Source organism: Aethalodelphis obliquidens, unplaced genomic scaffold (assembly GCF_003676395.1).
Source record: "Aethalodelphis obliquidens isolate GAN/ISIS:26980383/991018 unplaced genomic scaffold, ASM367639v1 scaffold45, whole genome shotgun sequence".
NCBI classification, from domain to species: Eukaryota; Metazoa; Chordata; class Mammalia; order Artiodactyla; family Delphinidae; genus Aethalodelphis; species Aethalodelphis obliquidens.
In genome coordinates, this window is record NW_020837989.1 from 9770543 (window position 1) to 9784379 (window position 13837).

A 13837-nucleotide genomic window follows, 5' to 3' on the forward strand; every position below is an offset into this window, starting at 1 on the left:
GAAAAAAAAAAAAAAAAAAAAAAGTGTATTCTGTTGTTTTTGGATTGAATATCCTATAAATATCAATTAAATTCATCTTGTTTTATGTATCATTTAAAGCTTGTGTTTCCTTATTTATTTTTATTTTGGATCATCTATCCATTGGTGAAAGTGGGGTGTTAAAAGTCCCCTACAATTGTGTTACTGTCGATTTCCCCTTTTATAGCTGTTAGCATTTGCCTTATGAATTGAGGTGCTCCTGTGTTGGCTGAATAAATGTTTACAGTTGTTATATCTTCTTCTTGGATCGATCCCTTGATCATTATGTAGTGTCCTTCTTTGTCTCTTGTAATAGTTTTTATTTTATTTTTTATTTATTTATTTTTTTTGTGGTATGCGGGCCTCTCACTGTTGTGGCCTCTCCCGTTGCAGAGCACGGGCACGCAGGCTCAGCGGCCATGGCTCATGGGCCCAGCCACTCCGTGGCATGTGGGATCTTCCTGGACTGGGGCACGAACCCATGTCCCCTGCATCGGCAGGCGGACTCTCAACCACTGTGCCACCAGGGAAGCCCTGTAATAGTCTTTATTTTAAAGTGTATTTTGTGTGATATGAGAATTGCTACTGCAGCTTTCTTTTTATTTCCATTTGCATGGAATATATTTTTCCATTCCCTCACTTTCAGTCTGTATGTGTCCTTAGGTCTGAAGTGGGTCTCTTGTAGACAGCATATATATGGGTCTTGTTTTTGTATCCATTCAGCCAGTATATATCATTTGGTTGGAGCATTTAATCCATTTACATTTAAGGTAATTATCAATATGTATGTTCCTGTTAACATTTTCTTAATTGTTTTGGGTTTGTTATTGTAGGTCTTTTTCTTCTCCTGTGTTTCCTGCCTAGAGAAGTTCCTTTAGCATTTGTTGTAAAGCTAGTTTGGTGGTGCTGAATTCTCTTAGCTTTTGCTTGTCTGTAAAGGTTTTAATTTCTCCATCGAATCTGAAGGAGACCCTTGCTGGGTAGAGTAAACTTGATTGTAGATTTTTCCCTTTCATCACTTTAAATATGTCCTGCCACTCCCTTCTGGCTTGCAGAGTTTCTGCTGAAAGATCAGCTGTTAACCTTATGGGGATTCACTTGTATGGTATTTGTTGCTTTTCCCTTGCTGCTTTTAGTATTTTTTCTTTGTTTTTAATTTTTGATAGTTTGATTAATATGTGTCTTGGTATGTTTTTCCTTGGATTTATCCTGTATGGGACTCTCTGCGCTTCCTGGACTTGATTGACTATTTCCTTTCCCATATTAGGGAAGTGTTCAACTATAATCTCTTCAAATAATTTCTCAGTCCTTTTCTTTTTCTCTTCTTCTGGGACGCCTATAATTTGAATGTTGGTGTTTTCAATGTTGTCCCAGAGGTCTCTGAGTCTGTCCTCAATTCTTTTCATTCTTTTACTTTATTCTGCTCTGTGGTAGTTTTTTCCACTATTTTATCTTCCAGGTCACTTATCCGTTCTTCTGCCTCAGTTATTCCACTCTTGATTCCATCTAGAGAATTTTTAATTTCATTTATTGTGTTGTTCATCATTGTTTGCTCTTTAGTTCTTCTAGGTCCTTGTTAAATGTTTCTTGTATTTTCTCCATTCTATTTCTGAGATTTTGGATCATTTTTACTATCATTACTCTGAATTCTGTTTCAGGTGGACTGCCTATTTCCTCTTCATTTGTTTGGTTGGGTGGGTTTTTACCTTGCTCCTTCGTCTGATGTGTGTTTCTCTTTTAATTTTGCTTAATTTATTGTGTTTGGCGTCTCCTTTTCAAAGGCTGCAGGTTGGTAGTTCCCGTTTTTTTTGGTGTCTGCCCCCAGTGGCTAAGGTTGGTTCAGTGGGTTGTGTAGGCTTCCTGCTGTAGGGGACTGGTGCCTGTGTTCCGGTGGATGAGGCTGGATCTTGTCTTTCTGGTGGGCAGGACCATGTCCGGTAGTGTGTTTTGGGGTGTCTGTGACCTTATTATGATTTTAGGCGGCCTCTCTAATGGGTGGGGTTGTGTACCTGTCTTGCTAGTTGTTTGGCATAGGGTGTCCAGCACTGTAGTTTACTGGTTGTTGAGTGGAGCTTGGTCTTAGCTTTGAGATGGAGATCTCTGGGAGAGCTTTCGCTGTTTGATATTATGTGGGGCCAGGAGGTCTCTGGTGGACCAGTGTCTTGAACTCAGCTCTCCCACCTCAGAGACACAGGCCTGACACCCGGCCAGAGCACCAAGACCCTGTCAGCTACACGGCTCAGAAGAAAAGGAGAATAAAAGAAAGAAAGAATGCAAATAAATAAAATAAAATAATTAAAATAGAAAATTTAAGTAAATTATTAGAAATAAAAAAATTAAAAAGTAATAAAAAAAAGGAAAGAAAAAAGCAACCAAACCAAAAAACAAATCCACCAATGATAACAAGTGCTAAAAACTATACTAAAAAACCAAAAAGCAAAAAACAAAAAAATGGATAGACAGAACCCTAGGGCAAATGGTAAAAAGCAAAGCTATATAGAGAAAATCACACAAAGAAGCATACACATGCACACTCACAAAAAGAGAAAAAGAAAAAAAAATATATGTCTATATATGAAAAAAAAGGAAGAGAGCAACCAAATCAATAAAGAAATCTACCAATGATAATAAGCTCTAAATACTAAACTAAGATAAACATAAAACCAGAAACCAGTCAGGCGCATATAGCAAACCCCAAGTCTACAGTTGCTCCCAAAGTCCACCACCTCAATTGTGGGATGTTTCGTTATCTATTCAGGTATTCCACAGATGCAGGGTACATCAAAGTTGATTGTGGAGATTTAATCCTCTGCTCCTGAGGCTGCTGGGAGAGATTTCCCTTTCTCTTCTTTGTTTGCACAGCTCCTGAGTTTCACCTTTGGATTTGCCCCTGCCTTTGCGTGTAGGTCGCCTGAGGGCATCTGTTACCCGCCCAGACAGGACGGGGTTAAAGTAGCAGCTGATTAGGGGGCTCTGGTTCACTCAGGCCAGGGGGAAGGAGGGGTACGGATGTTGGGTGAGCCTCCAGCTGCAGAGGCTGGCATGACATTGTATCAGCCTGAGGTGTGCCTTGTGTTCTCCCGAGGAAGTTGTCCCTGGATCACGGGACCCTGGCACTGGTGAGCAGCACAGGCTCCCGGGAGGGGAGGTGTGGATAGTGACCTGTGCTCGCACACAGGGTTCTTGGTGGTTGCAGCAGCAGCCTTAACGTCCCATGCCTGTCTCTGGTGTCTGCGCTGATAGACATGGCTCGCGCCCATCTCTGGAGCTCATTTAGGTGGTGCTCTGAATCCCCTCTCCTCGTGCACACCGAAGCAATGGTCTCTTGCCTGTTAGGCAGGTCCAGACTTTTTCCCGGACTACCTCCCGGCTAGCTGTGGCTCACTAGCCCCCTTCAGGCTGTGTTCACGCAGCCAACCCCAGTCCTCTCCCTGGGATCTGACCTCCGAAGCCCGAGCCTCAGCTCCCAGCCCCCGCCCGCCCCGGCAGGTGAGCAGACAAGCCTCTCAGGCTGGTGAGTGCTGGTCGGCACCGATCCTCTGTGTGGGACTCTCTCCGCTTTGCGCTCTGCACCCCTGTTGCTGCGCTGTCCTCTGTGGCTCCAAAGCTTCCTCCTCCTCCCCCTCCCACCCCTGTCTCCACCAGTGAAGGGGCTTCCTAGTGTGTGGAATCTTTTCCTCCTTTACAGCTCCTTCTCTGAGGTTCAGGTCCCATCCCTATTCTTTTGTCTCTGTTTATTCTTTTTTGTTTTGCCCTACCCAGGTACGTGGGGAGTTTCTTGCCTTTTGGGAAGTCTGAGGTCTTCTGCCAGCGTTCAGTAGGTGTTCTGTAGGAGCTCTTCCTCATTTTTGATGTATTTGTGGGGAGGAAGGTGATCTCCATGTCTTACTCCTCTGCCATCTTGAAGGTCTCTCTTAAGCTGTTGTTTCTAATTCTCGTTTTTATCACTGGGAAACTGAGACCAAGACAGGTGACATGACTTGCCTAACGTCATTCCTGAGGAGGTAGTGGATTTAATGCTGTTGCTCTGACTCCCCCAAACCATTTTCTTAACCGCCAAGCAGCATTGTATCTCCTGGAAGGGGAGAAAGAAAGACTCACTCAGGGTCACTTAGTGGCAGGGCAATGACCAGCACCCAGGTCATCTGATTCTCAAGCTCCTGAAATTTCCATTGCATTGAGCCGTGATAGTCTACTTTCCACATAGAAGCAGTGTTTCTTCTGCTTCACAAATATAGGTACTTTACAACCTACCAAATCTCTGGAAAACCTGAGTTTTGACACAGATGATTTTGCAAAACACTCTTCCTTCTCAACATTTTAAAATAATTTGTGGAAATGATAGGCTGGGAAATTATCATTCTAGATAACTTTTTACAGTGTTCAGAGAACTTTCACATGTGTTATCTTACTTGAACTTCATGAGTTATAGCAGATATGCAAGACAGGTGGGCTGGATATCTTAAACATGTTGAACAGCTGGAGACTTTGTGCTTATGGAAGCAAAATGAGGAACTCAGTGTCACATACTGCTATGAACAAAGTTGGGCTTTCGTAAAAAAAATTATTCTCTTTCAGGTGGCAGTAGACATTCTGTAAGTTTTGATGAGCTACATAAATATCTAATTAATAAAACTGAACTGGAAAAGTTGATCTGGATCCTTTATGGTATAACTTAATGGTTGAAAGGTCTGAGCTCTGGTGTGGCCTTGGATAACATCTTCTTTCTATGCCTCAGTTTCCTTGTCTGTGAAATGGTATAATTGTAGTACTCCTTTGTAGCATGATGTGAAGATGAAATGAGGCAATGCATGTGAAAAATTTGGTACTTAGTATGTGTTAAACAAATATCAGTTACAGAAACATGTCATTACTCCTCTCCTCCTTCTTCCCCAGGAGTCTTCTCTTCTGTGTTAAGTGGGCCCCTTTAAAATCTATGGTTTGGTTTTATATTTTCCAAGAGGTTTTTTGGGGAACTATTGGTAGGAAACTGTGGGCAGCAGCCTTTTGGGAGGTAACATCTTATTAGTCCAGTAAAGATGCAGCTTCTGCCCAAGAATTTACATCTAAGCTCTAAATAGCACACGTCCTTTGAGATTGCACTGGCGTCCTTAATTGTATATGATAATCATCACATGATATCTGAAGTAGAGAGTTCTGTATACACTGCTTTCTACTCCAGGAGGTTCAGGAGAAATAGAAAAGAGTGAGGACAGAAGAGGTATATATGCTGGCGGAGACTTTTCTTTTGGCATGCATAGCAAATACTGTAATCCTGGTCTCTCAGCTGATGAGGCATTTAAACAGATACAGGAAAACAATTAAAGAGGATTTCAGAAGGGCGTGCTCACCTGGTGGATTGCAGTCCAACCTTGATGTGTTTTCCAAACTGCTGTCCATGAATTATCTGCACCAGAATCACTGAGACATTTGTTAAAATGCAGATTCCTGGACCTGGTGATTCAGATATTCTTTGAGTGAGGCACCTGAATCTGCAGTTTTGCAAGTGATTTTTAGGTATTCGAATGTTTGAGAACCACTACTGTCAGTAGCATAATTCTGCGAGATACAAAACACTAATTTGGAAGCTTAATTTAGATGGAATGCAGATTTTGGCTTGACCTGCTCCCAGTTCCAGGCCTCTGAAATCGGTGGTGACAAAACCCTTTGGGTATTTTCAGGTTCAGCTTTCAGGGACCTATTCTGTAGAGAAGAAGAATAATTTCTGTAACCACATCCCAAAGTAGGGGTGATCAGCCCCCAGGTGCCTAGCTGCCTTTGTGGAGAAGTAGAGTATGAAACATATAGACTCCAATGACTGAGGCACTGCCAAACTGGAGACTACCTTGATACAATAGCTGGCTAACATTATATTGTGAACTTTCTGGGCACCTGCTTTGTAAGTATTCATTTTCATTTATTTTTTGCAGTAACCTTGTAATATTGGTATTATGCTTACCCCTGTTATACAGATGAGGCCACTGAGGCTAAGAAAAGTAAGTAATTTGTCCAAGGGCATACTGGTAATTGATGCCTTGAATCAGGGGCTGGCAAACTATCTGATTGGCTGCCTGTTTTTGACTGGCCTGCGAGCTCAGAATGGTTTTTACATTTTGTAATTGTTGAAAAAAATCTAAAGAAGTATACTATTTTGTGACAAGTGAAAATTATATGAGATTCAAATTCAGTGTCCACAAATAAATTTTATTGGAAAACAGTCATGCTCATTCATTTATGTATTGTCTATGGCTGTTTTCATACTATAACACCAGAGTTGAGTAGCTGTGATAATGATCTGATGCTTGAAAAAGCCTAAAACATTTGCTAAATGGCCCTTTACAGAAAACAAAAAACAAAAAAACAACTGCCAATCTCTGCTTTAAACCACTATGCTAGCATTTCCCAAACTTCGGTCATTTGAGTACTACCCTTGTGATTCTTGCCACCTTCTCATGCAAGCATCTGGAGCATTATCTACATAGCACTTTTCTTTAGATCAATTAGTTTTCCTTAAATAAATTTATTTTACAGAGAAAGAAAATTATAAGTGGAAACCAGTACCAATTGCAAGAGATGGAAGGTAACTGTAAAAAACAAATGCAAAAAACACAGTGTATCAGATTTCAGCTAAATAGTTGGAGCAGATACTATCAACTGTTCCTCCCATTTTCCCACAGATCCCCTTACCATTTCTGTGTATACCATCCTGACTTCCAATGATGAACCAACATAATTTTTGGAGGGCTGCCCTCAGTCTGCTGAAATCAACCTTTCTCACAAGCAGAATGGACTGGAGATGCCTGGGAATCCATGTCCCCCTGTGGACAGCTCTTAAGCAATACATAATGTCTGTGGGAGTATCAGTACCCCAGTTCCCTCCCCATTTGTCCAGGATAATTCTGAGGCATACGTTTTACACTGTTTCCCAGAAGTTCCCTGTGGGATTAAGCTTCAGTGTCTTATAAGCTGCCTTTCATCCTCTTTCCTGTATCATTACTTCCCTGCCAGTGTACCTGCACCTGCCAAATCAACTATGTGCATCTATTTAATCCTCACCTCAAGATCTGCTTCTTAGGGGGACCCCAGTAAGACAGTAGTGTTTCTAACAAAAGACTGTGAACCTTCAACCTGTTTTTTATTATAAAAGAGAGATTACCAAATATCAGGAAGGACTCGAAGATAAGCTAACACGTATATGAATCCTTTTCTTCAGTGTAAACAACAGTGATTAAAAAAGAAAATGAATAAACACATTTTTTTACCATATGATCCAATGGTACTTCTATCCACCTATTGCCTAATATCATGTGCTTTCTCCAGGAGACATGAGAAAACTTTGGGAGATCTATGTTTTACCTTAAGGAGTCATCCCAAGAACAGCAGCATCAGCAATACCTGGGCATTTGTTAGAAATGCAAATTATTCATTCTAAACTTACTGAATCAGAAACTTGGGGGTAGGACTCAGCCATTGTGTTTTAACAAGCCTCCAGGTGATTCTTATGCATGCTTAAACTTGAGAACCACTGCTCTACAGTAAACAGTCTCTTATTTAGTTCTGCTCTTGCTGCATTCCTGGATTTCATCAGAATTCAGAATCATCCAAGACTTGCTTCGTCCCCTCAAACGTGACTGACGGATGGTTTTCTGGCTTCTGTTTGAGCCTCCCACTGAGGTGGACCTTGTTACTTGCCAAGGCACACAGGTCAACAATTGGACAGCTCTGATGTCAGATGATTTACCTCATAATGCGGTTCAAACTTCTCTTGAGACTCCCACTATCTCCCCTTTGGCAACACAAAGACAAGGCTACTTGCTTCTCTAATTAAGTTGAACTTTCATATCATGTCAAGCCATTCATTCAAAAATACTGGTCGCGCACGTACTGTGTCTCTTTCCATGTAGAACCTGTGGCCATATTGGGAGTGGGACATTAATCAAGTGATCAGAAAAATAAATATATAAATAAATGACTTGAATCTTTTTTTCTTCAGGAAATATCCAGATCCACATTTAATTGGATCTGATTTCTTGTAACCTCACAGTCCTCATCATGTTATTTGGGGGTGGTGGGGGATCTATACCTTAAAAAAATATGATTTCTAGAAATGCTGTAGATATACTCCATTCAGTTCTACATGAAATGGAAGTTCATATTCCTCCTTTACATTTCCTGTAATCCATTTTTTCCCCAGAGGTAGAATGGGTATGCCTCTTAAATATTCTTTCATTGGTTAAGGGCTATTTTCAATATCAGTTTTTTAATAAAGGGACTATAGCTGAGAAATGTTTTCTTACCTAGAAAGAATATTCTTAATTATTTTGAAAAAAATTAAAAGCCATTTTGCATGCTCATTGTATATATTAGCATGGTGGTCCCTTAAGTGTAACTGAGTTGGCATCTGTTTGGATTTTCAGTTATGGAAATGAAACAGCTAGAAGGTTTTTATTTAGACTAAATCTTTCTAGATGACTTAGCACAAGTGGCATTTTGACTACCAGCCCTAGAAAGAGACACTTGTAATGAAGATCCAGCTCCTGGAATACAGACTCTTTTTTTTCATGGTTTATATGCATTTGCACTTGTGAACTACCATCACTTAGTGTCTAGATAAACAAATAATGTAAATGTTTTCAGGACTAATTTACAGAGAGAAATTCTTTTAGAGGGTATGATCAGCTGATTGAAGTAAAAAAAAAAAATGGTGAAATAACATCCTATAAATTCCAAATATTTCCCAGAAAACAAAGTCATAGTAAATAGCTAAGAAGAGGGCTCTTTTTCTTCCATTTAGTGAGAATTTGCACGGTTGCAATTTTTCAGATGATCCAAGAGTTTTTATCACAGTGAAGGTTACTAGGAAATCATGATCACCATGGGATGCAGAAGACTATTTGGGGGAATGCTTGTGTGTTTGATCCTGGTGAGATTGGCTGTTTTGGTACATATGGCTGGTAGTGAGTTAGGGTAATGAGGTGATGAGGCCAACAACAAGAATTTGACAGCTAACTCTTAGCGAATATCTGGCTTTAGTTAATTGCACATTACATTGCTCTTCTTTTAGTCCCACCTGTTCCGAAATGTCTGTGATCATGCTCAGGAGATGGAGCCTGTTTGGGACAGTATATGTGAATTGCTCATACATTTTTTTAATTTGGAAAATCATTCAAAACACTTGGTCTTTTGCTGGGGATTTGAGCAGAACTAACACAGACTATCACGGTCCTACAGTTTTAGCATTGGAAGAAACCTTATCAGTCACCAGAATCACATTTCTTGTTTAGACATCCTTAAATAATTACCCACAAGCTGCCTAAATGCCTCTAATGACAAGCAACTCACCTTTTCAAAATTTCCTTTAACTTCCGAGAAGTTCTAATTCCTTGAAATTTCTCCCTTTGTTCACCCTGTCCAGTACTCTCTGGCCTAGTTGATTCTACAGTTGGGACAGTTGAGACCTAGACTGATGAACAGACTTGCTTAAGAATAGGAACAGTGAGTTAGTAGCGGGTCAAGCTAAGTGACTCCTGGTCCAGTGTTCCTTCCATTGTGCCAAGCTCCCACCCTCAATTTGGCAATTAAGATAAATAATGTTTTACTTATTCCTGACACTTGTCCAAAACAAAGGTATTGGAATATGCCCTTTGATGTGGAAATTTAACCCATGTAGGCATACTCTATAAAGAAACGTGGTCAATCCATGCACAGTTATGCATGAATATCCGCCCATGCGGCCAAAACCAAAGGAAAAAAACCGAAGTGCAGCAAAGCAAACTGAGGTTATGACATAGCTCCAAGTTGGCAGATGTTGGCACTGTACCAAACTACATCAATATTTCACTCCAATAGGTGGGGACTATTTACAGGTGAGCCCTGTGCTCACACTTCTCATAATAGAGATGCAACTACACACCTTCTGTTAACCATTAACAGCTGTTCCACAGCAATCTTTCAGAGTATTCTGAGTAAAAGAACAAGGGTAAAGATGGGGTGTGCTTACCTTCGGGGTTTGCCCTTTAGTTTTTTAAAATTTGTAAGCCAGAAAAACTAAGGGTTGGAATCAGCATTTGGTGGCATAAAGAATTTCACCTCTTCCTCCTCCTTCTCCTCCCATTTTGAGGAAAGATCAGTCTCAATGTATCCAACAAGGAAAAGAAGCTCCAAGGAATCTGCTGGAGTTGTATGTTGCTTTACTTTTGTGACAGATAAAGTGTTTTGAGTAATTAGTGACCTGATGTCCTATTGCTGAGATAATACTGAGACCTTCATTTGTACCTCACATGGTAGAAGGGTTTATTTGGCTCCCTCTTCCACCCCTTTCCCAGGACTTGCTGTGCTTTTTTTCTGATTATGATGATCTAGGAGTGTTTCTCTGAAGGAGATAAGGATACAGCATGACTATCATTAAAACACACACATACACAGACATGCACGTGTACCATATGCACACGAGGTCTAATTGAATTTCAAATTAGAACTTTTAGAAGGGATATTATATAGCTTATATCTGAGCATGGGAGATGCTCTCAGTTGATTGTACTTTTAATTAACTGGGTAGTATTTTGTTAAGGAGTCAGAAATATAAGTATGCAACATAAAAGCATGGTTCCTTGCACACACCTGTCACTCTGAGCAGTCTTCCCAGCAAGTGGTGTCCCTATAATCACAGCTCAGATTAGATATCCCTGGTGAGCATGGCAGAAAATAGCAGACTATAATCGATGAATCAATTCAGGATAAGTACTAATCACCAGCTTCTCTTTTGTTACTGTTCCTTTATCTCTAACAAAATGCATGTTCTCACTGGCTTGTTAAATGGCAGTCATTTTAAATTTGCTCATTGAGTTTCCATGATCAAAATATAACAATGTACATTGCTATGAATATATGATTTTCCCCATGTTGTAACATTTTCAAATGCAGTTTCAATGAATGAACTTTAGCTAGCTTTTAACTGTTTTCCTTCCAGCTTTTCTTCCTTCTCATCTGTATACAAATACAATGTGGATTTTCTTGTATATAACTAAGGATTTTTTTGTTTGTTTCAAATAATGGTTGGAACCCAACTCAGATTGGCTTACAGAGGAAAAAAGAGAATTTTTTGGCTCAATATAATTGGGAAGTTTAAGTATAAAACTGTCTTAAGACACTGCTAGACCTTAAGCCTCAAATTATCTCATCAGGACTCGGCATTCTCAGTGTTGCAACTCTGTTTTCCTTTGGATGTTAGCTTCGTTTTCAGAAAAGCTCTCCCCACAAAGTGGCACTGATGGCCACCATCAGCTTTAAATTGAAAGTCTATCAGTTTAGCTACAGCAGGGGAAAGACAGGCTCTTTCTAGCAAAAATCCCAGGGCTGGCTTTACAGTCTAGCTGGTGAGTTAATGAATCCTTGTGGCTAGAGAATGGACTATTCTGATTGGCCAGTCCTGGTCATGTGCTCATCAGTGGGATTGAGGCAGGGGAGGCATTCCACAAAGGAAAATCAAGGCACTGTTCTCAGAGAAAGAGGAAATAAATGGTCAGCAGAAAATTAAAGCAAATATTCAGTTTCATGAGGAGTTTCCCTTGTTAACAGTGGGAGGAAGTGTGATAGGATGACAAAAGCTATGCAAGATAAAGCTTGAGTTTCAGAATTCACAACCCTGGATTGAATTCTCAGTTTGGTTAAGTGCTAGCTGTGTGACTTTGGCAAGTCAGTTAACCTCTTTGACCCTTAGTCTTTTCATCTAACAATAGACATAAAGTCTCAGAGGTTGGAGGAGAACGAAAAAGACAGGATTTGGCACTTGTTAATACTTAGTAAAGAGTAAATAAATAAGATGAACTGGTTTTTGATACTTTTAAAAATTACAGTATTTATTCTGGAGTGGTTCATATACTACCTCCCAGAGGGAAAGTCACAAGCTCTCAAACCTCAGTTTCCTCATTTGCAAAACGAATTAACTACTTAGTTGACTCAAGAAATATCTATGAAGAGAATACTTTAGGCATTTTTCTAGGCACTGAGGTTATAATAGTGATCAAGATATAACTATGCCCTCTTGAAACTTATATTTTAGTAAGAGAGATAGATCACTACTAAAGAAGCAATGGCGTATATATAAGGTGTGTACGAAGAAGAAAAAAATAGAGTGGATACAGAGGACGGAAACTTTCAGAAAATGAGGTCTGAAATTTTATTTAGATGGTCAGGGAAGTGACAGCCTTATTTCCTGTGTCCCTAAGGAAGTAAGGGAGTGATTTACATGGTAGCATTCCAGGGAGAGGAAACAAGTGAAAAGGCTCTGAGGTGAGAGCCTACTGTGATGGTCAAGGAAAGACACAAAACCAAAGAGTTCAAAGGTGGTGAGGGGGTGGGGCATGGCTAACGTTGAGTTGGAGAGGAGCTGGGACCAGATCATGATAAGGAGTTTGGATTTTATTTTAAGCATGACAGAAAGCCACTAGAATTTTATATAGGCAAGAAATGATCTGACTTCCATTTAAAAAATATTCTGGCTACCATGGGGAGAAGAGATGATAGTGGAGCTAGCAGGAGACCAGTTAGGAAAGTTAGGAGAGTAGTTAGGACACCAGTTGGGAAAGGAGATGGTGGCTTGGACCAGTGCTGGTTTTGGAGGTAATGAAAATAAGTCAGATTGAGGAATCATTTTCAAAGCAGAGGGAGTGAGTTTGCTGATAGTTTGATTGTAGGGTGTGAAAAAATGTGTTTTATCTGTGCGACTGGATAAATTGTGGAGCCATTTACTGAGATGGAGAATACTAGGGGAGGAGTAGGTTTTTGTGCTGGAGTGGGAAATGAAGGGTTTAGTTTGAAATGCTTTTTAATCATACAAGTTGAGATGTCAGGTAGGTGATATGAGTGTGGGAAAGGCCTAGACTTTATAACTTTGGAAATCTCTAGTGAACAGACTTTTAAGCAATGGGAATGGATGTTAATCTGTTATTTTTTGCTCCTTCCAGAAACATAGGTTATTTATACAATCTGCATTAGGACACTAGCTAGTGAAAATAGGTAACTGTATTGTTATGATTAAAATAGTATGAGTATTTTCAGTTTTTTTAAACCGTTTTTGAGGGTGGGTAATCGTATCCCTTTGAGAATCTAGTAAACTCTTGATCATCATCTGCCTAGAAAAAAAATAGATGTGCACACGCATCATCTCACTTCAGGAATGATTTTAGATAGAGGAGTACAAAGGATGGAACCCTGCCGCTTCAGTAGTTAGGGCTTTGTACTTATGTACTTCAAATAAAAGATTATTCCAGATTCAAAATGTAAAAGAGATAGAAGTAGACAGAAGTGCTTTGCTTGAGATCAGAGTAGGGGATTGAGTCCTGTAGGCTGAGCCTTCCTCATACCTGTCACAAACCCAGAAGTGCCCTTGGGAGCCCTTGTTAATCTTAGAGGCTTTAAAGAATAAACTTTGAAAAACACAGAGAAATCCATGTCCTTTCCAGCTCTGGTGGCCTGCCATTCTTTTCCTGGCTGCCAGGCATATATGTTTGGTTCACCCTGACCAAGGAATCCAAGGGCCCAGGCTGAGTTTCATGGTTTTATGTAGATAAACAGATTTACAGTTTCTTCCCTGTAAAATTTTATTGGAAAACCAGCAGATGGAATTATAGAATGTCAGAGCTAGAAGTAAACCCAGAGATCATCTCTTCCAATCCCTTCTGTTTATTGAGAAGTAGAGGATGAAGTTAGAAGGAGAAAGGGTTTTGCTTAGGGTAACCCCAAAAGAAACAGACTGAGATCCACCCCTACATTCTCTGGTTCACCATGTTTTAGAACAAATGTGGTGAAAAATATAGGA

General features: G+C 40.1%; 1 protein-coding gene across 2 annotated transcripts in view; it reads left to right on the forward strand.

Moving 5' to 3' along the window:
- HTR4 (5-hydroxytryptamine receptor 4) overlaps window positions 1-13837 on the forward strand; it is a 155460-nt gene that overhangs the window by 10521 nt on the left and 131102 nt on the right. The window lies entirely within an intron of this gene.